Source organism: Euprymna scolopes, chromosome 33 (assembly GCF_053919585.1).
Source record: "Euprymna scolopes isolate OS-2025 chromosome 33, ASM5391958v1, whole genome shotgun sequence".
NCBI lineage: Eukaryota > Metazoa > Mollusca > Cephalopoda > Sepiida > Sepiolidae > Euprymna > Euprymna scolopes.
The window spans coordinates 16,377,693-16,403,210 of NC_136514.1; positions in this window are offsets into that span (position 1 = coordinate 16,377,693).

Genomic DNA, 25,518 nt, shown 5'->3' on the forward strand with positions numbered 1-25,518 from the left:
CATGGCTGCCCCCAGTAATAGAATAAGTGGTTTTGCTTGGGATTCCCAAAAGGGTTCAGACTGCGAAAAAAAGAGTTGAAAATAGTATAATTCAAATTTTGTACTATTATAACTTTATGTTTTTTTTTTATATTGGTTTCTTTCTAACCGCATGCAGTCTCCCATAAATCATAAAATCACATAGTGAATATAATATTTTAGCAACCAATGAGGCAAACATCGAGTTTAACGATTTTTACTATGACAACGCAATTGATGTCTATTGAGCGCCAGACATCCACAAAAGATAATGAAGCACCAGACCTGCGATTTCCAATTCCGTTTTCTGTTATTTTTTGATTTGGCAGCATTTGCTCTACAATACAATGTGGTACAAAAGATAGCAGGTTCCATCTTACGTGCTAGAAAATAACTCTCACCCGAAAGATTCTTGTAACTTTACAACGACACCAATAAGGCTATGATGCACTACATCATCCGTTATGCTCTACATACCTCTCACCTACCGACTACCACTTTTTCAAGCATCTCGACACATTTGTGTGTGATAAATGCTTAAAAAACTTAAGCGATATCAACAACGACTTCAGCGACTTCATCGCCACCAGAAAGCAAGATTTTTACGTTACTGGTATAAATGCACTTGTTTTGCGTTGGCAAAAGTGTGTTAATTGTAATGGTGTTTATTTTGGTCAATAAATGTTTGGTTTTTAGCCGTGATATGTTCATCTAAATATAAAAGTTAATAACTGCAACAACTTTCTTGGCAACCTGTTTGTAAAAACAATTAATATAACAGAACTCTCAGATTTCCAAAGAAGACAAATTGTTGGTGCCCGAACTGCAAGTGCCATTGTATTTAAAAAAAGGTAAAATTATGGCCGTATGGAAAGGAACTTCCTCGAAGGAGATAACAACCTATAAAAAGAAGGGAAATCATCCTTCACTAAATAAAACCGCGTAAGAAAGCCGAGGTTGTCTGAAAGTGATCTTAGAGCCCTTGTTAAAGTGATGAAGAAGCGACACACAACTACGGCACCCAGAATTATAGCAGAGTTTAATAATCATCGGGATAATCCTGTTTCAACAAAAATTGTTCGACGAGAGCTTCAGAACGGAGGGATGTTATCGTCTTTGCAATATCTATATATATGTTTTTTTTTTAAATATATATATATATATATATATATATATATATATATATATATATATATATATATATATATATATAGTGATTTAAAGGTTATGAAGGGTTTTTTGAAGCATGAAAAACAATGTTACTTTTTGTATTTAATATTTTTATTGTTATTTTTTATATTTCAAGCGGACCTCAGCTCTTGGTTCGATACTTTTTTGTGACCAAGAGCGGAGGTCCGCTTGAAGTATAAAAAATAACAATAAAATATTAAATACAAAAAGTAACATCGTTTTTCATGCTTCAAAAAAACCCTCATAACCTTTAAATTACTATCCTAGAAGCATACGTGAACTGTTAACATTATATATATATATATATATATATATATATATATATTTTTACCGTCACTGGATTATTTATGTTCCACCAGACTATCCATTCACGTGTAATCACCTTTTTCTTCACCATATTCTCTCTGCTTCACGTTTTTTGTTATCAAGTAAGATCTTTGACTTACTTGTTGTTTCATCAAATACTTTTGCATGCAAAATCTGATCCCGCATTTTGCTAATTCCTACCCTCTGATGAGAAGGAAAGTATTTCTTCGAAACTCCGCGGATTAAGGACTATCCATTTATCTAGTGTTTCCGTTTCAGATTAAATATGTTTTAACTCTTTTTCAAAGTGTTTTTATAACATGTTTTTTTTTTTACACAGTGATCACCACTTATCAAGGCCCGGAAGCCACTCACGGATAAGGGTTATTGCAAGTACATTACGTTAGTGTGGAGATTTGATGAAGATTTGATAAGGGGGCGGTTCATTAGGAATTTGTTAACATTGGACTTGAAGACATCCAAGTTGTAGTCAGGTGGGAAGCAGGCAGACGGAACAGAGTTCCACAGGCGTGCACTTATAAGAAAGAAGCTTTGTTCATGGAATCCGCGTTTTGATTTAGGCACAGATATAGAGTGGGGGAAAATTTTCACAGTGGATTCAGCTAGACGGGTGTTTTTCGTGAAAGATTGGCGAGGGGGGACCAGAGATTGGAGTTCAGACCAGCACCTGCCATGGAAATAACGATAAAACAAGGATAGGCTCGCAACGTCTCTTCTGTGGGAGAGAGGTTGCAGGGTAGAGAAAAGGGCATCCCCCACTAATCCACGAAGTCTATTTTGTACTCTGTCAAGGCATGATAGGCTGTTTTTGGCCGCTTCTGCCCAGATATGGCAACAGTATTCCATCCTTGGGCGTACTTGGCTTTTATATAGATAGAGAATTGCATCAGTAGTGAGATATCTTCTGGAGCGGTAGAATGATCCCACCATCTTTCCAGCGACCTTGGCAACAGACTTGATGTACGTGTTCCATTTCAGATCAGGAGTAAAGGTCAAACCCAGAAGCTTGTCAAAACACGAGGCCTTACCCAGACGAGAGCCATCCATCACAATTGATGCTAGCTGGGGATCAGAGCGTTGATGATGTAAGGATAGGAGTTTGGTTTTGGATGCATTAAAGGTAACCATCCACATCTTCCCCCACTGAACCACGCGCTCGAGATCAGAGGAGAGAGAATCCGAGAGAACTTTGTCATTTATAGCCTTTGATGTGTTGCCGTTTTATTAACTGTTTGCTCGTATATATATATATATATATATATATATATATATATATATATATATATATATATATATATATGTATATATATATATATATATATATATTTATTAGTGATTTTTCTCGATTTTGATACAAATACCGATTCCGATTCCGATTAATTTGAACCTTTCTCATTATTCAATTAGAGATTTGTTGCTTGAAAGAAATTGTTTAATTACTGTAAAAACAAAACTGCAATGTCCGTATTTACTTTTGTAAAATGTAAAGTCTACACTGGGTCAGTAGTGGTGGTGGTCGTCGCCATGAGGTCGTATATTACATGAGAAAATCATTCTAAATATTTTCCCCAAATGTTTTCCTTATGATTGAAAATTGTGAGACATATAAAGATTCATATATATTTTTTTAAAACAAAGCTAGTTAGAAAAGTTCGTTCTTAACGTTATTTGAATTATCTTCATAATGAAAAATAGTCGACGATTTGTATGCACAATACGAAGACGGTGTAAAAAGAGAATAGTTTACAAAATCCTTTTTCGCCTATTAAAATAATTTCCTAGAAAACCATTCTTAACATGGAAATTTCGGGGGGGGGTTCAACTATTCTGTGACCCATTTCTGTCAAAGAATGTTCATATTTCTTATCCTAATTATTAAATTTGATCAGTTATTAGATTAATTTGTTTTATTCTTAAAAGAAAATACCATAATACAGAACTACTAATACTATTACTAATACTACTAATGGTTATAATATGAATATGTAGATTAGTTAGTTACCATCAGCTCCTCAAATCAGATTCTACCTTTTTTAGGAGATTACGGCTCAAGTTTTTTTTTTAGGTGATTATGTTGAAAACTTTGAACAAATTATCGCGCCTTGTTTTTCTTTTTTCACCAATTCGTAATTATAACATTTTTTTGTAAAAGAAATAAGATTCTCATTAGAATTCTGCAACCAATGCTGATCAACGAGAAAATATAAATATGATTCTTTATTTTTCAGGCGATTACGTATAAACGGCCTAAATAAAATGCAGGTAAATAAAACAAAAAGTCGGTTCTGCGTGTAAAGTTGAGAGAAAATGATCACCCTTTCGAACCAGACAGCGTTTCCGAGATGTAATAAATTTGGTTTGTTTTAAAATCATGTTCAGGTTAATGCTCTTGATCAAAATTGAAAATAAAATAATATCATTGTGAATAGTCTTACAAAACCCGCCTTTTTTGTAGTACTAACCCTATGTCTGGGTGGTAATGCGAAAAATAAAGCAATTACGAGTGGTTTTATGACATAGTCAGTCGGATGTAATGGTAAAAAATTTGCTTAACTGCCCTAAAACTTAGAATGGCTCGAAAATAGGGGATCATTTCACGCTAGATTTATATGTGCAACTGAACCCACTCTAAATTCTGCAATAAGTATTTGTTTTCTTTTCTAGTGTGTTCACACATAATTGCCTTAAAAAGTAGAATCTCATTAAGGGGGGTAGTTTAAATGTAGATATAATTTCTTTTTTAGATTGATAAATTTCTAAACGTTCATCCATTAGGCATTTTTACGTATTTTATCCAAGGTTTTTATAAACTCATTATGAGATTTATATGTGTGCTTTTCACGTGTGGCGAAAAATAAATTATTTTAATGGTCACCACTGCAGAGTACACGAAGCCAGGTTGTCGTCAGAAAAAGAAAAAATACAAAACATAATGCTAAAATAAGGGCGAAAATTCTAAAGCGTTTCGTTTCCTAAGGCAATAAATGTAACTGAACTCTTAATTATTTACTTTGCCATAATCTACTAATAAAATTATTTAATTGGACAAAGAAATCCTGGCTTAGTTTTATGTTATCTCCTATATAAGATTTTGACTGCAGAAATTCCCTTCTGTGCCAAAGTATCGTAGGTTTGCAACAGATGTCGTCTGTCACGTGTTCCAGTTTGCTGGAGAAAAGTGTTGAGTTAGATTTCAGACGTCAAACATAGTGCCTAACCCATCTCTCGTCACATTACTTTATGTTATATAGTTGGCCGATCAGAAGAGAAGTTATCTGCTATTTGTCTATCAATTAGTTTATCTATCTATCTATCTATCTATCTATCTATATTTCTATCTATCTAAATGGTGAAGTAAACAAGAGATGCGAAGCTATGTTTTAATAAGGTTATCAAAACCTGTCAGACCTTGTCAAACTGTCAACTGGTCATGTTTGCACCGGAAGGTCTGAACAGCTAGCCGGTAAGACATGTCATCTGTCACGTGTTCCGGTTTGAGATAGTATCCAGTTGAAATTTAATCGTAAAATAGAGCGAATAGTTAGATGGGTCTTCCCGGCCCCTAAGAGGGAGGTGACAGGTCTCCAAATGGAGACTAGAGATACTCACTTTCCATTCCTCTGCGTAACGACACATGGGAAGTGAAAGGAAGTCTTTATATAAACCCAATCATCGTCTTGGATGGTTTAAAACACCTTTGCCCAACTGGTTCCAGCTCCATCTAGGACAGATGACATCCCAGACAGGCCAAAAACAGAGGGCTAACGACGCAGTTGAAAAGGTATGTTGTAAATACATGTCTGACACACACACGCATCAAAACTTCGACAGATCATCGACTGTAAAATAAACTGTTGCAGATATATGTAGATCAGACAACATATGGTCCAGTTAGTGTAGAAACAACAAACATTCAGTTAGGCCACGTATACACTCTATATACATACATTCATTAGAAAAACACCCCCACACACAGCGGATTTGAGTTCTCACAAACGTGTATATATGTAACACATGTCAGTTTGAAAAAGCAAAGAACCCCCCCCTCAAAAAACACGATAAATAATAATAAAAACAGCAACACGTTGTTATATCCCTCTCCTACTTTTTCTCTTTCTCTCTGCAGGGACCATACACATTTCTTTGATGCGTTCGTAAATTAATTCTACAGCGTTCTACGCTGTCTAGCACGGAACCCCTAGAAGTGAGTGTTTCCCTCGATCACAGAAGGGATTCGTCTCTTGATTAATTCCTTTTTTCTTGAATATGAGCGAAAAGTTATACGATAGAAACATTCGCCCTGGATATATCCGTCTCTACATTTTTCCCCACCGGTTCATACTACTACTACTACTACTACTACTACTACTACTACTACTAAAAATAATAATAACTTGAAGGAACCGTGGAAATTCTACGGAATGAGAAATAAAGGGTGTTCCAAAAATCTTTGGTATATTGCAAGTCCCCATATCTGCTTAAGTACAGATGAAAGTGGTGTCATTTTAAAGATAAATGCATTAAGTTTTTTTGAAAGGCGATTGATTCTTTTTATTCCTTTGCAGATCCAGTAATGGCGTTCACTTAGCCAGAAAAGGCGTTTTGTGTGCTTGAATTTGCGAAAACTGAATCATGCCTGGCCTCCCAGATCTCCAGATCTCACACCCTGCGATGATTTTTGTGAGGATTTGTGACAGGACTAGCCTATGTGCCTCTCATTCTAAGAGACGTAGATGAACTGAAGGTTCTAATACCAGAAGTTGTTGCAACCATTGACAACGCAATGCTGGGGCGCGTTTGACAAGAATTGGACTATCGGCTTGATGTATGCCTGAGTGTGCTCGGCAAAAAATGGCACTAGGTAAAAATTGCACATTGACAATAAAAAATTAGAGCCGTTTCAGAAATGCGTGCTAAGTTTCCACTCTCCTAGTTTAAATAGGGAAAGTCTCCTAGTTTGAATTTGGAAAAAAAATCGGGTTGGTTTGGTTCAAATTCTGTAGATGCAAAGAACAGAAGAATTATAACGTTTTATTTAACAATTATTTTTATAATAAATATTTACACATAATAAGCTGAAAACTTAATGATTTAATCACTGGCGGCCATTGCTTTTAATTTTCTTGCACCAACAAGATTTTTACTTAACAGGAATGTTATACTTCAAAAAAGTGCCAAAATTAATTTATAAATTACAAGTGTCGAGTGTTGCGTGAGAACAAGAAAAATAGGGACGACGCGATAAGGTTATATCTTTGGAGTCTTGATAATGACTTAAAAATAAAAATAAAACCAATTGCTGGTAGAAATTCACCCAAATGATGTTATGATAACATTTATTGGGGTGGATTTCTTCCAATATTTTGTTTTATTTTTATTTTTAAGCTATAATTGAGTCTTCAAAATAAGGCTGGCTTTCTAAATGATTTGCAGAACCTGGAGAATGTGTTCTTTGTTTACTATTCTGTACTTTCACCTAAGAATTTAATAAATAAATAAACTTGGGATGGGAAATTAATACTCTCTAATATCTTACTAATGAAGTTTAATATCAGGAACTGAATCTGATCAAACACCGTTTGCTGATAACTTTGGATATAGAAAAATGATTACATATAATGATAGAATATGTATCGAGACACAGGAATTGGTATGTTAGATCTGGCAGAACGGTGGTTCATTAAAATTGTGGGGTCTGCATTCGCGCCTGCTCCACAAAGTATGAAAAAAAAACAAACGTTTACAAGTGTTTTTGATATAGATGTACATAAGAATACTTTGATAAGTATGTTTTAACTTTAATAGGGATGGTATAATAAAATTGTGGTGCCTGTGTCCGCGCCTGATCTCCATTGAATGGAAATAGGCATAAACTTTAGTAAATAATTTTCATATCTGTCTGCGTAAGTATACTTTGATAATTATATTTCAATTTGAAGATATATTGTATAATAAAATTATGGGGTGTTCGTTCGAACCTGACAGTTAAGCAGTTAATAAAACATGTTAAAAACACTTTGAAAAAGAGTTAAAAACATATTTAATCTGAAAAGAAAACACTTGATAAGTGGATAGTCCTTTATAAGACATGAGCAGCATAAGTGATTGATAACAGATGTGAGTCAAACCCTATGGGTAAAAACCAATTTTTTAAGATTAAAAACATAATTTATACCCTTAATTTGTTAAATAAGCCATCGTAGCACGTTCTGGATCTGTCTGATTAAATTAATTATTAAATCATAGTAATCAATGAACTAAAAACATCAAACGGCCGGAATTATCTCCCTTTAGCTGTTATAGGAAATAAAAATCGACCCAGTTTTCAACAAAATTAACTAGTAGCAATTAACAACAAACTTGGATTATCTCACTTCATAATTGTCTTTAGAAACGATATGAAAACACATTCAAGTAGAATGACAACACATTTTAAACATTAAATAATAATATAGATTAGAATACCTCACTCGAAACGTTATACAAGGATTTATATATAATACAGCCTTTTTATTTATTCTCATATTCAATTAAACTTTAAACCTAAAATGGTCTTAAAATTAAGTACTATAATAACGATAACCTGTAAACATTACTTGCCACTAATACGAAACTAAAATTAACCGTAACTTTATTGCAAGGTTGTTACGGCAATACCATAAATATAGAAATAAAAATGAGAAAATTCTTTTTATACAACAATTAATTATTGGGAAATAAAGAAACAGCGAGATCTAATTTAGGAACTCAACGAATATATATTTTTTTTAAATGGCTTAGGGTTTTCTGTGAAAACTTCTCATGACTCTGTTCTTAAATAAGGATACGAAAATTCGGCGATATATTAATATTTAAATGGGCTTTTCGATGTCTATAACAAAGGTAAATGTTTCTCACATGCTTTTCCCGTTAAGGGAATTTTTCTTTTTTTCTTTCTCTTCAAAAATGCTCTATTATCAAAAGTGTGTTTATTCATAAAGTCTGTGAAAATGCTCAAACGATATAATGTTTGAAATTGTTCGACTATACATGGAAACAATTGTAACATAAAATAAAATACACTTTTTGTTGCCATCAACACCCTTTTTGAAGTCTGGATTTTGCTTTCTCATCATCATCATCATCATCATCATCATCATCATCATCATCATCATCATATATATATATATTAGTATATATATATATATATATATATATATATATATATATATATATCGAAGTTTATTGAAGAGAACTTAAGCAGTTATTGATTATTATAAAAAGGAAAAATAAGAGTGCAAGATTAATGTATATATATAATAGAAAATGAGGACATTGATACCGTCGGTTTCAAATCAAATCACCGGGGAACAATAATTGTTGTCTTTTACCGGAAATCTCTTTAGCCTCTTATATATATATATATATATATATATATATATATATATATATATATAAAGAGAATGATATATATATATATATATATAACGATTTAATTTACATACATAATATACGAAAGTATAGATTTATGCGTAAACTTTAAGTATTTACTTCAATAGTGCACAATACACAATATAATTATTCAGCCTGAAGAATCATAGAGTGGATGAAACGCGGATTATTCAGTGTAGCTTAATCGCCATATACATTTTATAACTTACTATATATATATATATATATATATATATATATATATATATATCATATATAATCAACGGGGAACTATAATTGTTTTCTTCTACCGGAAATCTTTTTAGCCTCTTCATATATATATATATATATATATATATATATATATATATATATATATATATATATATATAAAGAGGCTAAAGATATTTCCGATAGAAGAGAACAATTATAGTTCCCCGTTGATTATATATGATTTATATATATATATATATATATATATATATATATATATATATATATATATATAGTCTGTTTATTAAACAAACATTATTTCTTACCTATGTGCATACATGTTAAAGTAGAATCTCAATTCAAAGAGACCAGTGCATCAAACAAAAACAGGGGACCTTATTAAAAGTTTTTGGTCGGATGAGGTGGTCCCTTCGAATGTAGATTACACCGAAACACCCATGTAACTAATAATACCTGTAGAATAAATAGACTGTTTACTAGCTCTGTCCTCCATTGAACACTCTTTACTAATCACGCGGGGTTCATTAAATTTACATATAAGAAACCAAACTATATACCATTATATGATGAAAATAATGGAAATAGTATTCCGGCAAAATAGAGAAAATAAAAAGGAACAAACCGTATTATGTGTTCATCAACGTTTCGTCTTTATTTCGAGACATCCTCTGGATGAATGAGATCAAGAAACCAAAAAATATACCAGTACAAAATATTTGAAAATGTTTCACGTGCACAGTGTGACGCAGTTCTATTTCAGAGAAACGGAAAATTGATGTTGGAAATTCAAAAAGGAGGGGGGGGGGCTGGCGCTGTTAAAGAGAAGGAAATTTTAGTGACGTCATATAGTCGTTAATTTAATTTTAAAACTATGAACACAAGTATAAACTTATACCATTATATATATATATATATATATATATATATATATATATATATATATGTATATATATATATATATATATATAGTTGCTGGGTCTGTATTATTTACGTAATTGAAACCTGAAAGAGATTTTATACCGAAACAAAATGCATGTATCTTATTCGATCGGTTGGACGTGAGCATGTAAAAATAGGCAAACATAGAACGTAATATGAAAGAAATAAAACTTAAGACTCAAAAACAGAAAAAACAATACTAATCTTTACCGCGATACGACATCACGATTGTAGAATCAGCGATTGCAAGACGTTAATGTGATGCACAGGAATGCTCCTGAAAGCCGACGGAAACGAAATTACACGTTCTGTGTTTGCAACTCGACGGTAGAATGAGACTTAGAATAAGTGGATTTATTTCATGACGGCCTCGGTCTAAAAATAAATTCTGGAGAAAAAAAAAAAAAAAAAAAAAAAAACAACAAAAAAAAAAAACGAACAAATAAAAGGGTAATCTCTAACAAGGAAAGCCACTCAAGGGTTAAATCAGATAAACTTATACAACTTATACAACATTCCGTGCTGGACGTTGGTGAACTTGAATTTTGTAAGAAACCCATAAAAATCCCTCTCTCAGAATGGGTAAACAAGGCCCTAGCCAGCCGTGCTCTCCTTGCTTTTTGGTCCCCCCTACCATTGAAGAAGTCGACCAAAAATTCTCCCTAATTTAAAGCATCAACATGGTAGCCAGAGATAGGCAATTATTTGCTTTGTAAATAATTTCTCATCTAATGGGGAATTATTTATTGCTTGCGAATCGATCTGCCTGCCATTTCGCAATATATAAAAGGCCATATGTCTATGTGTCTGTATCCATATTTTCAAACTCTATCTCTCCCGAAACTAAAAGTCGCAGAGCGACGCTAGGGGCCTCAAATGATTTGATCTTTTACAGATCCTTCTTTTATGGGTCTTTAGCCAGTTTAAATAGTTTTTAAGGGGTCAAACATTGGTCAAAGTTGAAACAATAGTTGTACATGTACATTAATCGTAGTTTATTTTGAGCTACAATCAAAACAAGTAAATTTTCTTTTCTCTTTCTTTTTAGCAATAACTAATCGTAACTTTCATGAGCAAGGTTTGTATCCTAGAATATCACGTTTGTACAAACATGCTTTACTGAGGGCAGTATTGCTGCATTCCAATGGCAATCATTAATATTTCGATCTCTGGAGAATTGTAACAAAAAATAATTGTTGATGCGTTTGAAAAAAAAAAAAAGAAAACCAAAATTTGAACCATTTATTTAAACCATTCATTTAATTAATTAGTTTGAGAAATTTGCACTAACATTAAACATTAAAAAACGAATTAGTTCTGTTGAAGAAAACGAGAAATAACTAACGAGATTCAAGTCGAGTGATTCCGCTGGGGTCGAGGCAATTCCTGATTTGTTAAAAAAAATCGCTTGTTCACTGGATCTGATCACATTATTTAATTTTCTTTTTTTATAATATTCGAACTTAACCGAACATGTTAAAAGCTTCCCATATTTTATACTACCAGGGAGACCCAATGTTGCCCGGGATTGAATTGGATTAACGAATGTTTAACTCTCCCATATGTTATTGTTATCGAAATCGCCCATTTTTCAAGCCTTGCAGCAGTAACTTAGTCTACAATACATCGTAGTCTACATTGCACTACTGTTCAAAATGTTCATTTCGAACGTGCCTCTGTTACATCAAATAACCTACTGTTGATTTTATATGCCGGGCCTTTCTGCTTCTGAGGTAATAAAACTTCTCAAACGCACTTGTGATGTTAGAGTGTGTAAATTTAAGTCAAAATCCTGTTATTTCTTGTATCGGATTTGTTTGATTATCGATTATCAATTATTGATTATCGATTATCGATTATCGATACTTATCGGAGACAATCCCATACGACACCTGTCTAAAAACACTGCCAGGCACAAAAGTTACATTTGTGTGAAATTTCATAAAAAAATCGGCACAGACGTTTAGGTTCCATAGGGAACGAACCTCCTTAAAACATTAAATTTTATGAATAGAATAGTATAGATTTTAACTTTTATTTTCTTAGCAACAGTTAGTTCGAATGTACCAATAGAAATGGGCATTGTTTAGCGTGATCTTAAAAAAAACAGACTCCGATTTAAAAACATGTAAACTGTTTATATTGAACTAGCAACCGCCCGGCACAACTCGATCGTATAATACGCTTTAATATGATATTTTAATCTATGCAAAATTCGTATTTATTATTATTGAGCTAATACTGAATTGCTTAGATTATGCCCAATGCATATTACTGATTTCAAAAGTAAAACAAAAAATGACTTTGGTTCCATCAACTAGAATCGAAACCACAAAATAATAGATCTACAAATTTAGTCAGAACAGTGTCTTTACGCATTGAAAAGATGGAAAAGAGTATATAAAGTTGACTTACGCCTGCCAACTTTCAATATTTTAAATTTTTGACACCTTAACAGCTATTTTTACCGGCTAAAGGCACAATCTGATTTGTTTCATAGATCAAAATCCCCTATATAGCGGGTTTCAAGGCTGTAGACGAAGAATTAATGATACCATTCCCCAGACAGACGAGGTCACATACATACATACATACATACATACATACATACATACATACATACATACATACACACACATATATATATATATATATACATGCACACATATATATATATATATTTATAGCATACATACATACATACATATATATATATTTATAACAAAACCATTTTTAACAGTAGGTTCTCTACAGTGCAATGTAGTTACTGCTTCAAAGCTTGAAAAATGGGCGATTTTACTGATTTCGATAACAATAACATATGGGAGGGCCGCTGCGAAGAAGGTGGGCTCTCTCTACCGTGCTAGAAAACTACTAACACCCGAAAGTATCGTGTACCTCTATAAGGCCACCATTCGCCCATGTATGGGTATTGCTGTCACATTTGTGCTGGTGCATTTGCTACTAGTCTCTCGCTCCTTGACAAGGTTCAAAAGAGAGTCGCCAATCTGATAGGCCCTGAACTGGCATCTAAGCTTCAGCCTCTGTCCCATCGACGTAATGTTGCATCCCTCTGCCTGTTCTACAAGTATTTTAATGGTGAATGTTCTGGCGAACTGCAGACACTTGTGACCCCACGACGTAGACACCCTCGACAAACGCGACAGGCAGCTAAATCGCACCTCAACACAGTAGAGATCCCTAGATGTAAAAGATCTTTTTACTCCAGTAGTTTCTTCCCCAGAACCGCTAAACTCTGGAATTCCATCCCAGGTCACTGGTTTCCCAACTGTACTGACACGCTTCGATTTCAAGTGTAACGTGAACCGACATCTTGCTGCCCAAATCCCAACATAGTACCCCAGTAGTTGTTGCCCCTGATAGTAGCCCCCTACACCAAAGTGGCAATGTGCCTTATTTGGGGTGAAAATGTAATAATAATAATAATAATAATAATAATAATAATAATAATAATATATATATATATATATATATATATATATGCTTGCTTTTCATTATCATCCATTTTCATGAACATTTTCCTAGACGTTTTATGCATTTTATGACCACCTTCATATAATGCAGTCTCATACAATGCTAAAACAAGCAAATTTTCAGCTTTACTATGTGTATAATTTTACTAATATATTTATAACCTCTAAATAGAAGAATTTTGTATTCTTTGAAACTCCGCGGAATAAGGATTTATTTATTATCCTTGAAATATTCTGTCGAAAAATAAATTTTATATGTAAACATTAATTTAGGGTTTTCATTTATGCTTATATATATATATATATATATATGTATATATATATATTTATATATATTATATATATATATATATTTATTGTATTATATATATTTATATATATATTTATTATATTATATATATTTATATATATATATTTATATATATATAGTTCTATATTTATATATATATAAATATATATATATACTTATTTATATATATATATATATATATATATATATATATATATATATATATATATATATATATATATTATAAGCATAAATGAAAACCGTAAATTGATAATAATAAAATAACTGCATAAATTCCCCTCTGGACCAATGTATCGTAGGTTTGTGACAACGGATACATCATATAAAATCAATACATCAAAGTCTAATAGCCACTATCTTGTGTAGTTTTCGAACACAATTAAGTCGTTATAATAAAATGCTGCATTGCGAGGGGCGAGGATTTTTCTCTCTAAATATTTAATCTTATACTGCTACCAGTAGTCACCGGGATCAATTCTACATTTTCCATAGTTAGTGTGATTACACCTATCGTAACTGGTCTATAGATGCATAGACATAATATGATCTTTCCGATTTCCAATTCATAAATAATAACGGCTTACTTGCAAATTACAGCAATTCTGATTGGCTGAACTCTGATAATTCTCATATTCCAGAATCAAATCCTGCGCTTCATTAACAAACAGTTACTAAAATTACCATATGATATCCCTAACAGACATATTACTTCGCACACTGTCAAATTTGTTTTTTGCTTAGGTCATTACTGTCGCTGAGCTTTTGCAATAAACATTAACAAGCCTCAATATATTGTATATAAACAAGTATTGAGAACATAAAAATACATGCGCGGCTAATTACAGACTGAAACTTTTCCTGAAATATACACAGAGAAAGGTGTCGCTACTGGTTCTTATTATAGTCTGCGCATGCGTTTATTTGTGTGCGTGTGTTTGTGTGTGTTAAAAAACAAGTTTTGTTGTCAAAGCAATTAAAAAAAATCATAAATGTATATAAACATTACAGAATGCAACTTTTCCTTAATTATATATATATATATGATGATGATTGCAACGTCTTGTCAGACGAGTGCCACTCCCCCAGACATTTAAAATCCATGAGCCCAAATGCCTGAGGAAGTATCTATACAAATATGATGTTACAGAGTCTTAGCTTTGTACGACAGCTAAGTCTCTCTCTCGGTTCAAAATGTTGAGAATCCAGCAACAAGCAAGAGCAAGATAGCCAGCAACAAATTAAACTGCAGACCAGCTTAATGCAGGTAATGGTCTTCCGCTTTATGGTTTTTTAAATCAGATATTTGCTTCTCCTAGAAAGGTTGCCTTCACCACGGCTTACGGGAGCCCTCTCCACCCCAATACACCTATACACACACACACATACACAAATATACACGGTGTTAGTTGGCCGTTGACCCAGAAAAAGAGTGCATTCGCCCTTTGGAAGGTTTTGTTTTTAATCCTTCAGGGAGACTAGCCGCCCTCCTCACCAAACAAGTCTGGTGGGGGAACCAGTTTAGTCGCCGGTGACCCGACCATGAGGCTGGTAGTACTGGGTTACATGGTACCAGTAGCACATGACATGACCTGACATATAATATATATATATATATATATATATATATATATATACACTCATAAATAAATTTAATTATTATTTCATTAATAAATTTACATTTTTATTTTTTATTGTATTTCTAAACTAAACAACAGCTAGTATATATATATATATATATATATATATATATATATATATTATGTGTGTGTGTTTATATGTATATATATATATACATATATATATATGTATGTATATGTGTGTGTTTTATTTTTTTATTACCGTTTTACTAATTACCAGTTTTACCATATATATATATATTACAATTATAAATAGTTTCATTACGCCGGAATAAGGAGTGCAGTTACGATTGCTACTGGTCATGGAATTTTATCCCGCAACGAAGTCCTTTTGAGCTCCATTCGTAAGAAACATAACCACAGGGCTACCATCAATCGCAACGATATTCAAGCGAATTTAACATTTATAAATGCATAAAAGTTATTAAATGTCGATCTGCAATGATCGAGTTACTAGAAGTCACAATCTTGTACGTATGCCTACTAGCCGACTTTTCATTCAAAGACGTATTTCTTAAAGATGAGAAAATAATCACAGACACACACACACAGACACACACACATATCTATCTATATATATTAAAATACGCATCAAGTACGTTTGAACACCAAATTACAACGTAATATTAGGAAAATAAACAAATATTTTACTTATTTGAAATGTATAACATATATATTTCGGAGCTATACTCCATCCTCGGTATGTTGTTTTCTTTATTGTTTTTCCTTTTCTTCTTCCTTGCCATGTTGTAAAGTTGGAGAAAGAAAGTAAAGATCCGCGCGTTGTCTCTCAGCGGTTGTATTTTGAAATGTTGGAACTGTGCGTAGGCAACGCGAGAATAACGTCAATGGTGTGAGTTCCACATAGAAACGTTGATTTAATTTGAATAAAATCAAATACGCATCAAGTGCGCTTGAAAGCCAAATCACAACCTAATAGCAAGAAAATAAACAAATATTTTTCTTTTTTGAAATTTATAACATAAACATATTTCGGAACTATACTCCATCCTCAGTGTGTTTTTTTCTTCTTTTTCTTCTTATTTTTAATCCACTCAGACTAATCAAAGGAGACTGCAAATAGTATTGCTTTGAAAACTGTAATTATGCATTTCATCTCTCTGTTTCAGATATTGACGGCATGAAACTCTAAGAAATTAACCCCTATCATAGAGGTCCATCAAAAGCAGATATGCGTCATTAAATTCCCGTACTTTCGAACGTTCTAACGTACTCTCGAACGTTCTCTCGTTTCTAACATGACCGACCTTTTTTAAAATCTTTCCTTGTTCCTACTAGTGATATCATTTCGCATAGATTTGCATACGCGCGTCCGCACATTATAATCAGTACTTGTTCTAAAACAAACATTTGAAATATATACAATATACATTATATTTATTTAAGTAGGGTTTAGCATTAGGGGGATTGTTCTTTTTTTTTTTTTAAGAATAAATTATAGTTGTGGACCAAGAATTTGAAAGATTACTAATATTTTCAGATCGGGTAGCGCAAGGAGAGACAAGTAACCATGTTTTTTTGTTTTAGCTGTTTATAGTGGGATCAACCTCTCTGTGATACATTTCGAAGATCAATGTGACTATTTTTCATTTTTCTTTTTGTGTAAACTACTTAGAATACACGTGGCGTTCGAAAAGTTATGTTATAAAATAGTACATTGTTATATCCAAATGTGGCATAGGTAACGGACAACGCCGGAAAATATCGGAGCCGGGAAGAAAAAAAAACATTTGTAAATCAGACGTCAGCCGTACATTCCGCTCGAAGAATCGAGATCGTGAAACAATGAAATCGATATTTGTTGTAAAATAAGTATTTTAAATGTGTCTAGAATATGTCGCATTTATTTAAGAAGGGTTTAGAAAGAGATGGTTATTTTCTAGTTAAATTAATAGGACCAGGAGTTTCTATATTTACTCATATTTTTAGATTGGGTAGCGTGGGAAAGGGCAGGTAACAACGCCTTTTTAGCTATTTATTGTGCGATCAACGAAATCGAAACTCAGTGATCATTTGTATGATCATGGAGCCCATGTTATTTTTGCGTAAAGCATTTCGAATACGAGGGTGGGTGGGGGTGGGCATTGAAAAAGTAATGCATCCTATTTTTTTTATACTAAGCCGCATGTATATTTACAGATATATGTGAATTTTCTATTATACTCACATGTACACACACACACACACATGCATATATGTATATGTGTGCGTGTATATGTTTTATTCCGCTTGCATATATATATATATATGTGTGTGTGTGTGTGTGTTATTCCACTCACATATATATGTAGATATATATAGATTTTATTCCGTTTGCATCTATATATATATATATATATATATATATATATATATATATATATATATATATATATATATATATATATATTATTCGACTCGCATATATATGTACATATATATATTTATAATTCCGCTCGCATATTTGTGTAAAGATAACTTATTTTTTATCCTGCTCGCATGTATAAGTACATATATATTTTTTTTATTCTGCTCGCACACACACACACACAAATATATATATATGTATATATATATATATTTTTTTTTTTGGATATGCGGGTATACCTACTACCTCCGGGAGATGAACGCCTCTGCCTTGCATAGTTCCAGGTTTCCCTTGGTTTTCCCTGTTAGCCTCCTTCTCAAATTCTGGAGGGTTACTATATTGTGAGAATTATATATATATATATATATATATATATATATATATATATATATATATATATATATATATATATATATATATACAGGGTGCCCGTAAAGTTACTATACAGTCTTACAAGTTACTATACAGACACCCTGTAATATATTAACAGTACAGTAAGATATTAATACAAATATAATACAATAAAACAATAAGACTGTATAGTATTTTTACGGACACCCTGTATATATATATATATATATATATATATATATATATATATATATATATATATATATATGTGTGTGTGTGTGTGTGTGTGTGTGTTGTGTGTGTGTGTGTGTGTGTGTGTGTGTGTGCATGTTTTCTTGCTTATGATCGTGTATATGTCCAGGTGCCGGAGAGGTTAAAACTCCGTGATCATTAAACATGCAAACTCTGTCACTAGTTATCTCACTATTTCAGTTTGTCACTGTGCAACCAGTGGTAGGGTGCGAGAGGGTACAATATGTGTAGCACAACCATGTGTCGCAATCGTCATGTGTAGATATCTTTCTAAAACCACCAAAAATATAAATGAATAAAAAATAAAAAATAAAATTACAAAAAAGAAAGAAAAGTCCTATGGCGAGAGGTGAGTGGCGACGTGCACAGGCTTAGCGGGCTGCAACTGCATGGCTGCAAATCTGCACAGGCGGCCAGTGATTCATCTAACGTCGTCGACTAAATCGCTTACAGGGTTAAAGCAAGTTAGGTGGATGATTTTGCGGCCGCGCAGTCTTGATTTGGGATACACTACTCACCCATGAATTTTGGAAGGGTCTAGAAAAGGTGACCTATAAATTGTCTACCCTTTTGTTAGTTGATCGGCTTTCTGCGGTCGGCGGCTTCTCTATATTTGCAGGAGAAACAAGATAAAGTTGAAGAAAAATAATAAACAAGGAAAATCAAAAGGAGAGGAAAAACCTAACTGTTGCTACGTGGAATGTGAGAACTTTGCTAGATGTCCTGGATAGTGAAAGAACTGAGCGTAGGACAACTATTGTTGCGAGAGAGCTCGCTAGGTACAACATAGACATTGCATAGACATTGCGACATTGTCTGAAACACGATTGAGTGGTGAGGATCAATTGGTGGAAGTGGGCTCGGGATACACCTTTTTTTGGAAAGGAAAACTATCGGGGCTGAGACGAGAGAGTGGGATTGGCTTTGCAGCGCGTTCTGATTCGGTGAAGAGGATTGAACGGCCAATCTGTGTAAGTGACAGAATTATGATGATGCGCTTCCTTCTTGAACAAAGTAGGTATATGACGATTTTATCTGTGTATGCCACTGCCATGGATCATGATGAAGACACCATCACAGCGTTTTACCAAGATCTCAGTCGTACTATGTCCTCTATTCCTTTATCTGAAAAGATTTTACTCATGGGTGATTTAAATACGAGTGCTGGCAAGGATCATCACACCTGGGACTCACTCGGCCAGTTTGGTATAGGTAGGATCAACAGTAATAGTCTTCATCTTCTCCATCTATGCACCCAGTTTTACCTTGCTATCTGTAACACTTTCTTCAGCCACAAGGAGGTTAATAGATTTACTTGGACCCATAATCGTTCAAAACAAGGTCACTTGATTGATTACATTATTTCCAGAAATTTGAAGGATGTCTGTAGTGCGCGTGTTCTGCGTGGAGCTGAATGCGGCGCAGATCACTTTTTGGTACGCGGGAAGTTGAAAATCTGTATATGTAGGAAGTGTAGGTCGGGTGGTGTTAAGATTCTCAGGCGGATTGATGTGTCCAGGCTGGATGATCCAAGTGTACGCGAAAAGTTTCGATTTGTAGTTAATTCTACTGATTTCGATGCGTCTTGGGCGCATTTTAAAAATACAATCTATGAAATAAGTGTGGATTTTCTTGGCTTCCGCAAATCTAAACATCAGGATTGGTTTGATGATAAGGATTCTAAAATTACTCAACTCTTAAGTGCTTAAAATGAGTTGCACCATAAAATCTCGTCTGCCTCTCATGGAGGTCGAGAGTCCCCCCAACAGTCACTTAAAGCAAACAAAGGTCTTCCCCAAAAGCGACTTCGGCAAATGAAGATTCAGTGGTTGGCTAAACTCGCCAACCAAATCCAGATTACTTTTGATCGTAAAGACCTCAAACGCATGTACTATTTGCTTAAAAAGCTTTTGGCCCTCAAACACTATCTACATCTCCCTTACTCTCAAGTGATGGAATTGCCCTTATAAAGGATCCTAACAAGATTCTCCTTCGTCGGATGAGCATTATTCTGATCTCTTTAACAACCCCTCTAATGTTGATGATGACGTCATCAATGAATTTTTACAACAACAGAAGCTTATCCATGAGATGTCTGAGTTCCCATTTGAGAATGAAATTAGAGATACAATCAAGGAAGTGAATGTTGAGAGGGCTCCAGGGCTTGATGGTATTCCTGTGGAAGTCCTCTTACATGAGGGAGATAAACTTGTTTATGAAATTCTTCATCTTATCACTGATGATTGGAAGGGTGTTCCCGTCCATCAGGATTGGGTTGATGCAATTCTTATATCACTGTACAAGGGAAAGGGGCCCAGGACCGACTGTGGAAGTTATCGTGGGATGTTTATTGGAAGCAGTTGGCAAAGTATTTTCCAGAGTTCTACTCAATAGATTGTTAAAATATATTTGTCCATCTGTCATTCCAGAAAGTCAAAGTGGCTTTCGTCCGGGCAGAGGAATCACGGACATGATCTTCTTAGATCGGCAGTTGCAGGATAAATGTATTGAACACCGTGTTCCGCTTTATCAGGTTTTTGTTGATTTGACCATACGGTGAACAGAAATGCCTTATGGATAATTCTGGGGTAGTTAGGATTCCCTTCTCAATTTCTACGATTACTCAGGGAGCACCACTCTTTTATGAAGGTTCACCTGAACTTCAATGGATGCCTATCAGAACCCATCTCAGTTGACAATGGTGTGAAGCAGGGTGATATTCCAGCACCTACACTTTTTTCTATTTATTTTCAATTACGCTTTTCTATGCTTTTAAAGACTGTTTTCTAGGTGTTTTTTTTGCGTTTCCGAACCACAGGTAGAGTCTTTGATCTTCGTCGTTTTCATGCTTCTACAAGAAGCTTTTAGCACCTAGTTCTATACTTTGCAAATGATTCAAATTTTGGTATGTTATTATGGATGATAACGACTACAAGTTGTCAAAATTTCAGCTTTTCAATGTTGCATTTCTAATAAATATTAGGTTTTAACATTTTGTCCCTTAGTTTTGGACACTACTGTATATATATATGTATATATATATATATATATATATATATATATATATATATATGAATATATATATATTATCTCGCTCGCATATATCTGTACAGATATATATATATATATATATATTATTTCGCTCGCATATATATGAATAAACATATTTTCTCCGTTCGTTTATATATGTACAGATATAATTTTGTTTCGTTCTTTATATTTTTCGCATATATATGTACACCCCCCCCACATATATATATATATATATATATATATATATATATACATTTATTTATTTCGCTCGCATATATATGTACATTCTTTTTATTATCTAACTTGCATTTATATGTAAAGGTATATTTTTTCACTCACATATATATGTACTGATATATATATATATGTTTTTTATTCCGCTCGCATCTCCCCCTTTCTCTCCTCTCTCTCTCTCTCTCTCTCTCTCTATCTATCTATATATATATATATATATATATATATATTCCGCTCGCATATATATATATATATATATATATATATATGTACAGAAATATTATTTTTTCTGTTTTAATTACCTATACTATTATATAAAAATCACTTTGTGTGTGTGTGCTTTTGTGTGTATGAGTTCCCTCCTCATATGTTATGAGACGGCCGAATCTATCATTTGCAAATTCATACATATAGTTTTATATATCTGGCAGTGCCCTTACATATGTTTTACCCTGAAATCATCCGATAAGTCTCGAAAATCGAAAAATCCGCTCTTGAAAAATAACTGTTTTTACAGAGGAATATTTTTCGTTCAAACAAGCAAGGGACACAATAAAATTTCAGCAAATCATTTCTCCTAAAAAAAAAAAATGATTTATTATCTTCGGGAGATATAGCTCAGTTGCAGAGCATTCGAAAATCAGATCGAATGATCCTTTGTTCAAGTCAGAGTCTACACACCATGTTATTTTCATTCTTCCTTATTAATGAGTTCAATTTACGATAAAAGAAGCGATACCATTTCAAATCTTCGTTTGCATATTTTAAAACTAAACATTAATCAGAAATGACTTTTTCAGGGTATTCATCGTCAAGCCCAAATATTAGCGAACATAATATTGTAAACGAACACAGACATTTGAACGACATTATCATTATTATTAATATTATTTTTTTTATTTTGTTTTGCGAATAAGTCCACCGGGCAAATTATTTCTGGTAACATATACGAATCAATAGAGGATCAATTCTATAATAATGTATACGCAAGCTGCATAAATTAAAATATGTTTAAACGTATGTTACGACCGGACGATGCCAATTTGCTAGCTAGTTATTATATTTAAAACTGAAAGAGGTTTCCATGTTTATAACTTGCTCGTATTTCAATTAAAATTATAGATGCGTAGAATAATAGGAAACGTGTAATTAAATCTCACACCGATCATTAAATAGATAATCCGATTACGAGACATGCATTAAAATCTTCGCTCATTCGCGAAATACGTAAACATCAATATCGCCGTGTTTATCTATATCTGTTTTGAGGTTAACTCTTGTTTGCAATTCTGTTTGAATTAAGCCTAAGTTTATTCAGTGCGAAATATCAGATTGAAACACGACGAACGTTTTCAATTATGATATTACGATTGTAAAGTGGCTGTTACACTTTACTTTTTAATTCATAAAAATAAAACTTTACTTTTTAATTCATAAAAATAAAGCTTTACTTTAGTAATGCATGAAAATAAAACTTTACTTTTTAATTCATAAAAATAAAATTTTACTTTTTGATTCATAAAAATAAAACTTTACTTTAGTAATTCATAAAAATAAAACTTTACTTTAGTAATTCATAAAAATAAAACTTTACTTTAGTAATTCATAAAAATAAAATTTTACTTTTTGATTCATAAAAATAAAACTTTACTTTAGTAATTCATAAAAATAAAACTTTAGTAATTCATAAAAATAAAACTTTAGTAATTCATAAAAATAAAACTTTAGTAATTCATAAAAATAAAAACTTTAGTAATTCATAAAAATAAAACTTCAGTAATTCATAAAAATTAAACTTTAGTAATTCATAAAAATAAAACTTCAGTAATTCATAAAAATAAAACCTTAGTAATTCATAAAAATTAAACTTTAGTATTTCATAAAAATAAAACTTTAGTAATTCATAAAAATTAAACTTTAGTATTTCATAAAAATAAAACTGGAAATAAATATATAAAAATCCGGGTTGGCATTTTTTTTCCTTCTTCACAAAACGTTTATATTAACGTTACTTTAGGCACCACTTAAAAAAAGTATCTTGCTATCACATGTTTATTCTAATATTAGCGTTTCTTCTTCATCCGACCGCATACCTGTCACGTCTGACCCATTCTCGTCGTTACTATTTACCCGTTCTTTTTCTCCAACGCCGATTTTTCCTCTGCAGGGCGCGTGCTTTTCTTTTTTCTTTATATTCTCGTGCACACTTCCTAATTTGCATATGCGTGTTTTTCTGCTGCTGCTTCTGCTAATCTATTTGCAAGCTTTAATCATTCGCTGCTGCTGATACCTTTCCACGCTCTCATAATCATTATATTATACGATTCAAAGCATCTGATATATTGTACTAACGAGTCATCGCTTACAAAGACCCAAATGCCACTCGAGAATAAGACTTAATGTTGTATAGAACTTCCCGGGAAACATTGATTCCGGACAACACCAGTGACCTTGCTAGGCTAAGAAAAGACATATTGTTTTGGTGAGATAACTTAAGCTGAAAGTTAATTATGTAAATAGTTAAGTTATATGTTTATAGATTCAGCTGTACTTAGCTATAAACGTGGGAATTTAGGAATAGAAAATAATAATCGATAAGTGATATTAATCACGCCATATTTAGATAAGTGACGGGTGGTCACGTTAAAGGAGATGTGTCCTTTAATCAGCTACGTCATCGGTAAAGATGAAACAAGAAGCTTTATTCAGTCTCGGAATTTTCGGCAAATTAGTGGGACATGAGAGTCTGCTCCAAACTCAACCTAGAAGCGGAGGCGGAAAGAAAAGATGTAGAGACATAAAGGCAGACTCCTGGGGGGGGGGGCATGAGACAACTGAAATACAAATTCATTTTAAATATACACCGTTGTAGGTATGGTCCTTTAGAGAGACACCCATTCAGATTCTAGTATGTTTCGTTGTCTATTGTAAACTGTCGTGCGTGTACATTTCATTTCACACCCAACAGCTGTGAAAGACACTAAATACGCCGGCGATATATAAGGAAAGGCATTAACTCTTCTCTCGTATATCCAATCTTCTAATATGAACATCTATTCAACGTATGCATATTTATATACATACTCCACAGAACATTAATTACTTTGTTAAATGCACAGTGAGACAATACATGGAGGATTGGTTGGTTGTTTAATGTCGAATCCAAAGATTTTGAAGAAACAATTTTTAATAGAATATATTTGTTGTTTTTAAGTCGGTTTCTATTTAACCCATAGTTGGAACCCTAACAGGTACTACCATTCCGGGTCAAAGCAAGACCGTCTTAAAAGACAAGATGGCCGGTGGGCAAAAATAATTTAATCTGCTGACGTCATCACGGGTAGTCCACTAGTTGCTTCTTTACACCGGTAAACACCGGTAGTGACTCATGGATATCTCCATTCAACAAAGTAAGTTTTAACGTGCTCCCCCCTGTATTTAACACGATGTAACTATAATTTAATTCAATATTATCATCCTAAGTTTTTTACCATTCAAAAGAAGCGTCAAATAAATTGCTAATATTAAAAAAAAATTTTTTACAGCATACAAAAGTAATGAAAATGCGAGACAACATCGACTCTTCTGAAGAGACAATTTTTTTAAGCTGTTGACACATGTTTTAAAAATTTAGCAAAAATTAATTTTGCTGAAATTTTCAATATTTAAAAATAAATTATGCCGGCTGATAACATTTTTAAACTCTTTTTTAAAGCTAGA